This window comes from Macadamia integrifolia, unplaced genomic scaffold, assembly GCF_013358625.1.
Source record: "Macadamia integrifolia cultivar HAES 741 unplaced genomic scaffold, SCU_Mint_v3 scaffold2527, whole genome shotgun sequence".
Classification (NCBI taxonomy): Eukaryota; Viridiplantae; Streptophyta; class Magnoliopsida; order Proteales; family Proteaceae; genus Macadamia; species Macadamia integrifolia.
The window spans coordinates 38,201-51,141 of NW_024868775.1; the positions used below are offsets into that span (position 1 = coordinate 38,201).

The following is a 12,941-nucleotide window of genomic DNA, read 5'->3' on the forward strand; positions in this document are numbered from 1 at the left end:
AGAAGCCTATCTTTGTGAGCAGGCTATTACAGCCAGATTTCAAAGAAAAACTTGTAAACCTCCTCATGGCTAATGGAAGTTATTTAGCTTGGGACTATTCTGAAATGCTAGGGTTAGACTGTAAGCTTGTAGAACATCGGTTATCCATCAAGAATAGATATAAGCCATTTAAACAACCCCCAGGAGGATGGCTACAGAAGTCGTCCTGAAAATAAAACACGAAATTGAGAGATTGCTCAAAGCCGGTTTCATAAGAACTGCCAGATATGTGGAGTGATTGTCAAACGTAGTCTCGGTCATCAAGAAAAATGGTAAACTTAGGGTGTGCATTGACTTTAGAGATTTAAACAAGGCCACACTTAAAGATGAATACCATATGCCCGTGGTAGACATGTTGGTAGATTTAGCCTCCAAGCACCGAATCCTATCATTCATGGATGGGCATGCAGGTTACAACCAGATATTTTAGCTGAGGACGACTTGCTTAAAATGGAATTCCAATGCCCATGGGCATTGGGAACCTATTAGTGGGTAGTAATGCCATTTAGTCTGAAGAAAGCAGGAGCCACTTATCAAATGGCCATGAACGTCATATTCTATAACATGATTGGTCATTTCCTTAAAGTATACGTAGATGATGTGGTGGTTAAATTCCAAAATGAGGACGAACATCTCGACCACCTGGCCAAGACATTTGACCGAATGAAAACTAATGATCTAAAATTGAATCCCCTAAAATGCGCCTTTGTAGTGTCTGCAGGTAACTTCCTAGGCTTCCTGGTGCACAAGAAAGGGATAGAAGTGGATAGGAATAAGACACAGGCCATAAAGGAGGCTAGACCTCCTCGCAACAAAAAGGAGTTAAAAAAATTCCTTGGTCAAGTCAATTTCCTTAGACGATTCATCTCAAACTCAGCAGGGAGAGTGAGAGTTTTTTCCCCTTTGTTGAAACTTAGAAATGACCAAAAACTTAAATGGGAAAAAGACCAGCCGGCCGCATTTGAGGAGGTCAGGAGATACTTGACCAATCCCCCTGTACTAATGCCCCCACGAGATGGGATTCTACTAAAATTATTTATATTTGTTGTGTCAAAATCCATAGCTGGTTTGCTGGCACAGGACAATGAGCATGGTCACGAGCAGGCCATGTATTCTTTGAGCTAGACTCTCAATGATACCGAAATAAGGTATATGACCATTGAAAAGCTATGTTTGTCACTATATTTCGCATGCAGCAAATTACGATACTATTTGATCCCAATGACTGTAGATGTGTTATGACAGATAGATGTCATTAAGAATATGCTTAATAAACCTTTAGTGCATGGGAGAATTGACAAGTGGGCTATGGCCCTAATCTAGTTTTCCTTACAGTACGAGCCATAGAATGTTGTAAAGGGGCAGGCATTGGCAAACTTTCTAGTTGATCACCCACCGTTAGAAATATCACAAGAGAATGTGATCAACTTGTCCTCTTGGAAGATGTTCTTTGACGAATCAAGGACAGAATGGTTAGCTGGAGCAGGGGTGGTGGTCATATCCCCACATGGTGTGGAGACACATCTGGCATTTCAGCTATATTTTACTTGTTCCAATAACCAAGCTGACTATGAGGCCCTGTTGATCGGTCTAGAGACCCTTCTAGGAATGGATTTACCAGTAGTTGAGGTAATTGGAGACTCCTAACTGGTGATCAAGCAGATAGCCTAGGAGTACCGATGTGAGAGTGAGTCATTGATCAGATATTTGAAAAAGGCCCAGAGTCTAATCAAAAGATTTCACGATGCATCCCTTAGGTACATGCTAAGGAAAGAAAACTCAATGGCTAACAGTCTAGCTCAGGCCGCTTCAGGCGCAAGGCTAGGAGAAGGCGAATGTGAACAACTGATAACTCTCCATAATGGTCGAGGTGAATAGCTTAGAAGAGTTGAAGCCTGATTGGAGGACAACATTGCTTCAGTTTCTGCAAAATGCTAACAACAGGATTGACCAAAAGACCAAGTACCAAGCCCTAGGATACATAGCCTTAGGGTGTCAGCTATACAGGAAGGTTGAAGATGGTCTGTTGCTATAGTGTGTGGAAGTAAATGAATCCCTACAAATCATAGTTGAAATCCATAAAGGATTTGTGGAGCACATTAGGCTGGTCCAAATATACGATGGTCGATCAGATGATATGGCTATCATTGGCCAACTATTATGGATGATTACCTGAAATATGCAAAAGGGTGTCAAGCATGTCAAAGGCATGGGCCGATTCAATGAGCTCCAGAGGCTGATTTGCACCCTATTATCAGACTATGGCCTTTCAGAGGATGGGCTATGGAAATCATTGGAAATATTATCCTCCTTCCAGCCAAGGACATAGCTTCATACTGGTCGCAACGGACTACTTTATCAAGTGGGTGGAAGCCATTCCAATTAAAGTAGTGAGTCATGTGGATGTGATGAAGTTCTTGAAGCAGATTATTCAGAAGTTTGGCATTCCCGAGACCATAACCTGTGATAATGGGAGCATGTTCATAGGAGATTTAATACTGGAGTTTGCCATGGAACATAGAATCACCATCATTCATTCTACTTCATACTACACCCGAGGCAATGATTAGGCCAAGGCAAGTAATAAGGTTCTAAAATCAAATTTAGCTAAGGTCATTGCTGACAATCCTTCTACGAGGGACCGAGTTGCTATCTGAAGTCCTCTAGGCTTAACGAACTACTAAATGGTCTGGTACAGGGACTACACCTTTCTCTTTAACATTCGGTCATGATGCGGTTTTACCAATGGAGGTTACTATGAAATCATTACGAGTTGCTCAACAGCATAGCTTGACTCCATTCAAATACAGCGAAGCTATGTTGACTGAATTATGTGTCAAGGCCTTGAACTACATGCAAGCTCAAAATATGATGGTGACCAAGGCATATGACAAGCGAGTTAAGCCTCAAGAATTCAGAGAGGGTCCACTGGTGTGGAAAGCTATCTTGCCAATTGGGGCTAAGACTAGCTTATTTGGTAAATGGTCTCCTATGTGGGAAGGACCATTCGAGATATACCCATATAGGTTGCAGGACCTCAACAGGCAGATCCAATTGAAACCGATCAATGAGAAATACTTGAAAAGGTATTCCCCGGTCATGCGGAACCGACTCAGTAGAGAACGAGGCCCCAGCCTATAATCGACTTTATCATTCCAATACTTAGCTATCAAAAGAAGGACGAACATAAAAGCAAAAGGGTGATTACTGCATTACTTGAAAAGAATGACCATAAATGTTCATAAAAAAAAAATCATCCAAATATGCTAAGATGCATTCCCCTTAGATTTTTCTGGCTCGCGGGCCTCAAAGTTGAAGCATCAACTAACTGGGACCAACCAACCTGTAGTTTGTAATCTAGCTGGGATAACTGATGGGTGACTTCAATTAGATACCTCTCCCAGGTTTCACCACATGGCTCAGAGGCTTGTAGACCTTCAGCCAGCAAGGCAACTTCCTCAAAGAGTTCCTTAAATTCCTGAGCATTGGACTCTATCAACTGTCCCTCTTCCTCTCTTTCCCTTTGGAGTTTGTTGATCTCTTCGTCCAGGTGCTTAATTTTGGCCTAAGAAGTTGTTGCAGCCTCCATCAAACGCTCTAATTTGAGTTCAGCAGCATCCACCTTCTCAGAAGAGGCTTTGTGAATATCAAGAGATCGTTGAGTTCTCCAAATCAATTGCCTCAAGAACAGAGCTCCCGATCAGCCTGCTCAAATCCTTGAGAAGATCTCCACAAACATGTTGCTTTGCCGAGAGAGTAGGATCAACCAAAATCTCATTCGCGACCTGCTTCAGATCAGCAGTCCAACCACTCCTCCAAAACTTCCTCACAGACATATTGACTAAGGTCTCGTATAGGGTTTTTGAACAATCGATAATCGACACGGCCTGAGAAGATGCACCTAGGGCCATCTTAGAAGGCCGAGTTCGGGAGGACCTGAGAAGGTTCAGACGAGAAAGCATGCCACCAAAATCTGGGAGAGATATAGAGGTCTACAAAAAAAGAAAGAAATGGAAAGTTTAGGGACAAAAGGCAAAAAAGACTGGTCAGCGGAACTTACTCCCTCAAAGATCGAAGGAGATGGAACTACAAGTAGAGCGAGAGAAGGGGGTTGATTGAAAACTTGGCTTTTACCTTTAAGAACACCAGAAACCACACAAGTGCCAGCATGGTGATGTAAGGGCAGAGTGGTGTCTTTTGCAGATTTATTGGAAGGGGAGTTGGATATAAGCACCTTTGATCGAGACCACTTAAACGCCATGGAAGCTAGCCTGGTCGGAGTAGCGACAAACCATTTACTTAATGGGATACGGTCATACTTTATGGGATAGCCACGGAGTGACTTACTCGCGTTCTCTGTCCACGCCATGAACTCATGACGCTCAACACGTTCTAGATTTTCTATGGCTTTTCAATGTCTCTCATCCATAGCTTGATGATCTGGGCTATACTTAATGTGGAAAGCCTTTTCATACTCTACGATAGAGTTATAAGGGGAATTACCTTTAGACAATCGAAGACAGCATTTTTGGTTGCCCTGACTCTGTAATTTAGAAAATGGGGTTGCATTATATCAGGACAGTTAGCGTCCCACTCAAACTCAACCTCTAGAGTCATACTCACACTCAACAACCTCTCCTACAATGTAGGCATTTTTAGTGAGCACAAACTCTAGAGAGTACTTGCAGTCCAAGACTACCTCATGAGACAGCAAAGTTGGAATAGGACTCTCACATGTGATAATAGACTTTCTGTCCATTACTCACATATGTTAACAGAGTCCTACCCCATTAATATTAGAGTTTGAGTCTCCCACATGTGATCATAGAGTTTGTCTATAACTCAATAACTGTAATCTTTATATAAGAGCACCATTGTATACTCATTAAAGTGATTGCCAATATACAATTTCAACATGGTATCAAAGCCGCCTAAAGCTCCACCGAGCACCCTCCTCCTCCCCACGTTTTTCCCTCTCCAATAGCCTACGCCCCCTCTTCTTTACAACTTCTTTGCAAAAAAAAAAGAAGAAGAAAGAGCCCAACGTCCCTCTCTCACCTATAGTTTAACCCACACCCCACTATCTCCAATAACACACTCCTTCCTCTTCTACCATGGCCAAACCATCCCCACCTCCCACATCCCTATCTGGTGCTCATCATATGATATCTCTAAAGCTCACATCTAAGAACTATGTTTATTGGCGCACACAGGTCGTACCCTATCTCACTGGCCAACGCCTCTTCGACTATATCACCGGTGACAATCATTGCCCTCAAGACCCGATCAAAGCCAAGGTATGGCGTGAACAAGATGCTTTTATTATGAGCCTTCTCATCGCCTCTCTCTCTGAAGAAGCCTTTTCATTAGCAGTTGGACAGACCACTAGCAAAGAGATCTGGGATGCACTCCATGCTGCATTCAGTTCTCCATCTATAACCAGGATTCTGTCTCTCAACGTCTCCCTTCAAAATCTGGTTCACAAACCAGATGAGACCATTACTCAGTTTCTCCATCGAGCCAAGCATCTTTCCGATGAGCTAGCAACTGCAGGGAAGCCCCTCCCATTAGAAGACTTTAACATCCACATCTTTCGAGCCCTACACACTGATTATCAAACCCTTGCCTCCATTATGATGGCACAAAAGGAGCCCATCTCCTACACCGACATACATGGTCTCCTTATGAGTCACGAGAACCTTCTCCATTCACGCCTTCCCATTGTTGATCCTGCCATCGATGCATCAGCCCATGTCACTCACCAAGGTCGTGGTCCTCCTTTCACTGGTGGTCGTGGTACAAGCTCCTCCCAAGGCCATGGTTGTGATCGTGCTAGTGGATTTGGTCGCTCTAATGCATTCGCTCACAATCCATGCATAATCTGTGGACGCACTAATCATCAGACATACACTTGCTATTACCGCCCACAGGGACCTATCAGAGCCACCATTCTACCTACCCCTCCCCATCCCTACAATCGGCCACCACCTCAACCCAACGCCTACCATACTACACCCTTCCATACACTTCAACCCCCTACCATCGCACCTCCACCCCATCACCCTACACCTCCACAATCCTTCACCACCTCTTGGATCCCTGATACTGGAGCCACCCACCATTCCACCCCTGACTTAACCCAATTCTCCTCCTATGAACCATACACAGGTAATAACCAACTTGTGGTTGGTAATGGTAAGGGCCTTCCTATATCTCACATAGGCATTGCTTCCATCTCTTCTCCCTCTCGTTCCTTTTCTCTTTCTACTATTTTACATGTTCCCACTCTCACTTGTTCTTTGTTATCTGTTCAGCAATTTTACCGTGACAATAATGTTTACTTTGAGTTTCACTCTTCCTTTTTCTCTGTGAAGGATCTGAAGACCAATCAAACCCCCTTCACTGGACACAGTAAGCATGGTCTCTATTCCATTCCAGCATCACCTTATGCCAATCTGGCCTCTGCCTCATCTTTCAGTCGCTGGAATCATCGTTTAGGGCACCCTCATGAACGTGTCCTTCGTCTTCTGTTACCTGGTCATCAGATCATGAAGTCTCCTTCTTTATGTTCTGCTTGCCAAATGGGCAAAGCTAGTAGATTGTCATTACGTGAAACTAGTACTCGTAGTTCCTCTCCTTTGGATTTGGTTTTTAGTGATGTATGGGGCCCCCACCCCACAGTTTCTTCAAATGGGAATCGTTATTTTGTTATATTTGTTGATGACCATACTAAATATATTTGGTTTACTGCTTTAAAGTTGAAGTCTGATGTTTACTCTGCCTTTCGTACTTTTCAGGCCTTGGTGGAACGTCAGTTCTCTCGCTCCATCAAGGCCATTCAAACTGATTGGGGGGGAGAATTCCATACTCTCCCATCTTACTTTGCCAAGTTGGGCATCCAACACAGGTTATCTTGCCCTCATACTCATGAGCAACAGGGAACAGTTGAATGTCGTAACAAACACATTGCTGAAATTGGGATTACCCTACTATCCCATGCAGCTGTTCCCCAGGCTTACTGGGATTATGCCTTTGAAACCGCGGTCTTTCTCATCAATCGCATGCCCTCCTCTATCACAGGTAATAAATCCCCCCATCAGTTAGTTACAGGAAATTCTCCGGACTACTCTTTTCTAAAAATCTTTGGATGCCTTTGTTATCCATGGCTCCATCCTTACAATCATCATAAGGTTGAACCCCGTTCTGCCTCATGTGTTTTCTTAGGATATAGCCCTTCCCATCATGGTTATCGTTGTATGGATCTCATCACCCGTCGTATCTACATATCTCGCCATATCAGATTTGATGAATCTACTTTCCCATTTCACACTGCACCACCATCCTCCTCAACCCAACCCCCTCCTACTACCCCTCCCCCATGGGGCATTGCACCTAACATACCTACCCCTCAACCTCACCCTAGCCCTCCACCTACCCTCCCAAACCCACCCATCCCTCTCCCTGCCACCCCAGACCCGCCCCTACCCGAACCACCCTCTCCCATATCCCCTCCTTTCTCACCTCACCTAACCTTAACCAGCCTGACTCCTCTACCACCCCACCCCGTCGCACCAGAACCCTACACGATCTTTATGCTGACCCCCTGACCCTCTCTACTATCACCTCACCTGACCCGGCTGAACCTACATGCTTCTCCCAGGCCCACAAGGTTCTTCATTGGCGTTCTGCTATGTCTGATGAATTTAATGCTTTATTACGTAATGGTACTTGGTCTCTTGTGCCTTATAGGAAAACTATGAATCTGGTTGGCTGCAAGTGGGTGTACCGCATCAAACGGAAGGCAGATAGCTCCCTTGAGAGCTATAAGGCCCGTTTAGTTGCTAAAGGATTTCATCAATAACCTGATCTTCACTATCATGAGACCTTTAGCCCTGTCATCAAACCTACTACCATATGAACGGTCCTCTCCTTGGCCATATCTAACGGATGGGTTGTTCGTCAGCTTGATGTTCAGAATGCATTCTTGCATGGTATTCTATCTGAGGAAGTCTACATGGCTCAACCCCAGGGTTTTGAAGATGCCCTACACCCTAATCATGTCTGTCGCCTCCATAAGTCCCTCTATGGGCTCAAACAGACTCCTAGGGCTTGGTTTCACAGGTTAACTGAGTTCCTCACTCGCTCTAGTTTTCGATCATCCCAAACCGACACATCACTATTTATCTACATGCAGGGCTCTGTTGTCACATATGTCCTTGTTTGCGTCAATGACATCTTGGTTACAAGGAACCAACCAACTCACGTTCAGACTCTCCTTTATCAGCTTGCTTCAGAATTCTCTATCAAGGATCTTGGTCGTCTCAGCTTTTTCCTTGGTATTGAAGCCCTATATCGGTCTGATGGTGTCCTCCTCTCTCAACACCGGTACATCACTGATCTCCTCCAGAGGGCTGGCATGATTGACTATAAGCCCGTCACTACTCCCATGGCCACCAACTTTGTAACATCTTCCACAGGGGGTGTCTTTCTTTCGGACCCCACCAGGTATTACTCCATTATCGGTGCTCTCCAATACATCCCCCTCACCAAGCCTGATGTGGCTTATTCAGTGAACCGTGCCTGCCAGTTCATGCATGCCCCCTCCGAAGACCATTGGACACTAGTCAAACGGATTCTATGCTATCTCTAAGGAACCAAGGATCATGGGTCGTTCATCTCCAAATCTAGTTCCCTCCAATTACAAGCATTCTCCGATGCTGACTGGGCTGGTGACAGTGCAGATGGAAAATCCACAGGAGGCTATACCATCTATATGGGTCCTAATCTGATCTCCTGGGCCTCTAAGAAGCAGAAGACAGTTGCACGCTCCTCCACTGAGTCTGAGTACAAAGCAGTGGCTGATGCCTACGCCGAACTCACTTGGCTTCGCTTTCTCTTTGAGGAATTAGGGATCCCTATCCACATTGCACCCATTCTTTGGTGTGACAACATTGGGGTCACTTACCTTTCAGTCAATCCGGTCTTTCATGCTCATACCAAGCATGTTGAAATTGACTTTCACTTTGTTCGTGATAAAGTCGCCTCCAAGGAACTTCAAGTGCAGTTCATTTCAACACATGATCAGATAGCCGATATCCTTACCAAAGCTCTCAACTCTACACGGTTCTCCTTTCTACGGGACAAGCTGCGGATTCGATCATTCAAATCTCCACCTTGAGGGGGTGTATCAAGACAGTTAGCGTCCCACTCGAACTCAACCTCTAGAGTCATACTCACACTCAACAACCTCTCCTACATTGTAGGCATTTTCAATGAGCACAAACTCCAGAGACTACTTGCAGTCCAAGACTACCTCATGAGATAGTAGAGTTGGAATAGGACTCTCACATGTGATAATAGACTTTTTATCCATTACTCACATATGTTAACAGAGTCCTACCCCATTAATGTTAGAGTTTGAGTCTCCCACATGTGATCATAGAGTTTGAGTCTCCCACATGTGATCATAGAATTTGTCTATAACTCAATAACTGTAATCTCTATATAAGAGCACCATTGTACACTCATTAAAGTGAATGCCAATATACAATTTCAACACGTTAGAACTATTGTTGTGAGCTGAAGTGGTAGACGCATGATCAGAAGGGGTTGCATCTAAATCTCCAGCGTAGTAGGATTGCCACCAAGACTGGAAGTCGTCGATCACGGAGGGAGCCAACCGAAATGGAATAGGATTAAATTCAAAAAGAACATAGGCCTTGATATCTGTGATCCTTTGAATATCTTCTCCACTAACAGAATAGGATGGTCAAGTTTCTGGTAAGATAAAGAGTAGTAACAAGGATAAGGAACATACTGGATAAGACCAAACTGACGCGCCACAAAATGAGAGTTATAGCACTCTGCCCCCACATATATTGTTCTTGGAATGCTCTAGACTAATTCCAAAGTGCAAGTCACGACAAGTCAGGTAACCAGCCCATAGATCAAGCGCAATCATAGGTTCACGAATAGTAGAGGCTAGCCATCCAAACACGTTGTCAAGAGTACAAAAAAGAATGAAGTGCTCATGAGGACGATCAAATGGAAGAGTAGAGAAGAAATCATAATATACTACACGAGAAAGAGGAGATAACGCATGCTCAAAAGAGTAACCCATGACAAGTGAGGTGTTCTGGATCTGGAGAGGGTAGATCTCTGGAATGTAGGCTCTGAGCCACATCTGAAGAATGTAGAATGGTCCACCTCCATTGGTAAAGTTCCCCTCAAGAACTACATTGCATCCACGGTATAAATGAGAAAGGACTACAGAGGCTAGGTCGACAGGGTGACGATCAGCTATAGCATTGGCCAATTTTAGGAAGGCCTTGGAAATTCTCTCCGCTTTCGAGCAAGTCATAGAACGACACAGCCATGTGAGCAGGAACACCACATACTTGTTATGTAATTGGGATAGGTACAATGCTTGGCAAACTCTAGACCATGGTCATCAAGAAAGCCACTAGTGGCCCCATTGAACTCTTCACCTAAAGATTTGAAACCAAATAGGCACCCTATGTCCATAAGAGTAGGACTGAGCATCCCACAAGAGAAGTGGAAAGTATTAGTGGAACGTGACCAGAAGCACATGGTTGCTTGGAGAAGGGGACGGTCAGGAGGAATAAAACGTTTGGTTAACTGAATAGCATGGTAAATCCCTAATGTATGCCATTCAGAGGATTTAGCCGCAGTCATCCGCTTTACCCATTTGGTCCAGCCCTCTTGACTGCAAGGCCGGAAACGGTGCCAAGCTTTGGGTTTCACTTCATCCCTAATAGGTTCAGGTCGACGAAAGAGGATTTCCTTCTTCCTGTGACAAGGGAAGTTTCTAACCTTGAAGGGAGGAGAAGGTAGATAGGGCCAAGAGACAGAGAGGAATCATAAAAGATGAGTACATCAGGCTGAACCAATTAAGCGCAGAGGGAATCCCTAGTCTGCGCCAACTGGTCCTCCAAGGGTAGTTTGTCATGGGGAGGAGCAGAAGAACTCATTTCACCTTTTGATGTGCGAAAAGGAAAGAGCACAGAGAGAAGGGAGAGATGAAAAATCGAAGAAGAAAGTGAATAGTGTCTGTAGGTACTATTCATTTCTTAAAAAGGGATGGTGAAGAAAAAAATCTTGATGAAAGCACACTGGTTGAGGGACACGTGCCAACGTAGCATAGGCAAGAGAGAAGGTTGATTAATGTCCGTACATACAAAAGTAATTATCACCCATGGTTCAAAATTTTTTGAAGAAAGGATTAAACCGCCAAGAGCTTAATACAAGGTAGCTAATTTGGGGAGAAGGCCTAAAAACATGGAGCATTTGAAAAGGCCGCGGGGAATATAACCTAGTGACACGCTGGCCTCGAACACCAAACTTGTTGTTGAGAGGCCATTAGAGGCTAAAGGTGTACATAATCCATACAGACTTTCGGCCAAGAGATGGCATCGTAAGATGGATTATGAGGGGCAATTGTTGGTACCAAAAATAAAAAATATGCACCTAGTGTCGTGGCACGGTTAGTTTGGGTGTATAAAGGGAAAATGTGGGCTGACCGTACCGGTCCGTTACCCATATGTGATACAATACCAGCGCACCAAGACAGTTAAGGCATGCTCATATAAGGTGATGTTAATGGGACAGGTGGCAACAACACATTGGAGGCGTCACTTCATGGGAGAAGTGGGCTGATCATCTAGGTAATGGAGCGATTAACTCTCAAAGTATATAAGGAAAGAAAACCGGCCAAGGAAGGTATCAACAAATCAAACACAACCCAGCTACAATGCAACTCTTTATTTCAATTTATGCTTTTCTTTCCAGCATTTAGAATTAGAGATGGAGTAGAACTCTACGATCACTTCTTTTGAATTTTCAACCTATTGAGTCTATCCATTAGGCTTTAGTGATTTGTATTCAGAACCCCTTTTGAGGAATATAACATAGTTTATTCCCTCATCCTGCGGAGGTTTTGATCCTTAAAAGTCATGGAGCTATTGTTGCAAGAGAAGAGCCTAAGTCGCTTGATCGAAGTCAGGTTTAATATTGAATCCAGTCAGGAAGGATTCTAGTACACCCTCGTACTCACTATTATGGTCAGCTAACCATAGCATAGGGAAGGATCTCGTGCCAACATCTTTTTGGCACGCCCGGTGGGATCCTCGTCAATATGGTGGTTCAAACCAGGAGAAACTCCAGAAGCTTTGAGGGGCAACAAACACCAAGTCCCCCAAAAGCTTCTAGCCCAAACCCAGAAGTCGAACAATCTTTTGTAGGCCAGCCATTAATAGTGGCCGAAAATGTAACAAGGCAGGTATAGACCGCCATCCATGCAACATCGCGGCCAATGGCCGAAGACATATACCAAAGGGTATCCCAAGAAGTGACTAACACACTCGATTGCAAGTTTGATCAAATGATGGCACTTCTGGTGCCACACACCCGGTAAAATAATTAGGCCAATCTCTACATAGCTTCTTCCAGCAACCCTCCAAGGTTTAATGAACAAAATTGAGAAGCAGGAATCGTGATCCAAGTAGGGAACATCGAAACGAGCCAATGACCACAGGTAACGTACAATAACCCTGTATACAGCAAAGCTCAAGGTATGCACTGACTGGTACGACCACCCCTGGAAGAAGTAACATCCCAATGAATGGTTCCTGGTATGCGCTTGCTACCTCAGTTGCTCAAGGGGTAAATGTCGTGCTTGTGGGTGGCTATCCCTACCAGACCATTTACCAAGGCCATCAAGGCCGCAAGAATGGGGATAGGGCAACCACCTCTCGCCAGAACATGCTAGACCCTCAGGAGGCAGGTTGGCAAGAAAACAACGCATTTGACAGAGTGGAATACGGTCAGAGGAACCCAGCTTTTGCTCTCCCAGAAACATTAATGGCCTAAGGTAACCACATGAT

The 12,941-nt window shown here is 44.4% G+C and overlaps 1 protein-coding gene across 1 annotated transcript in view; it reads right to left on the minus strand.

Moving 5' to 3' along the window:
- Positions 1-12,941, minus strand: part of LOC122066688 (wall-associated receptor kinase 2-like) — a 21,759-nt gene that overhangs the window by 7,004 nt on the left and 1,814 nt on the right. The window lies entirely within an intron of this gene.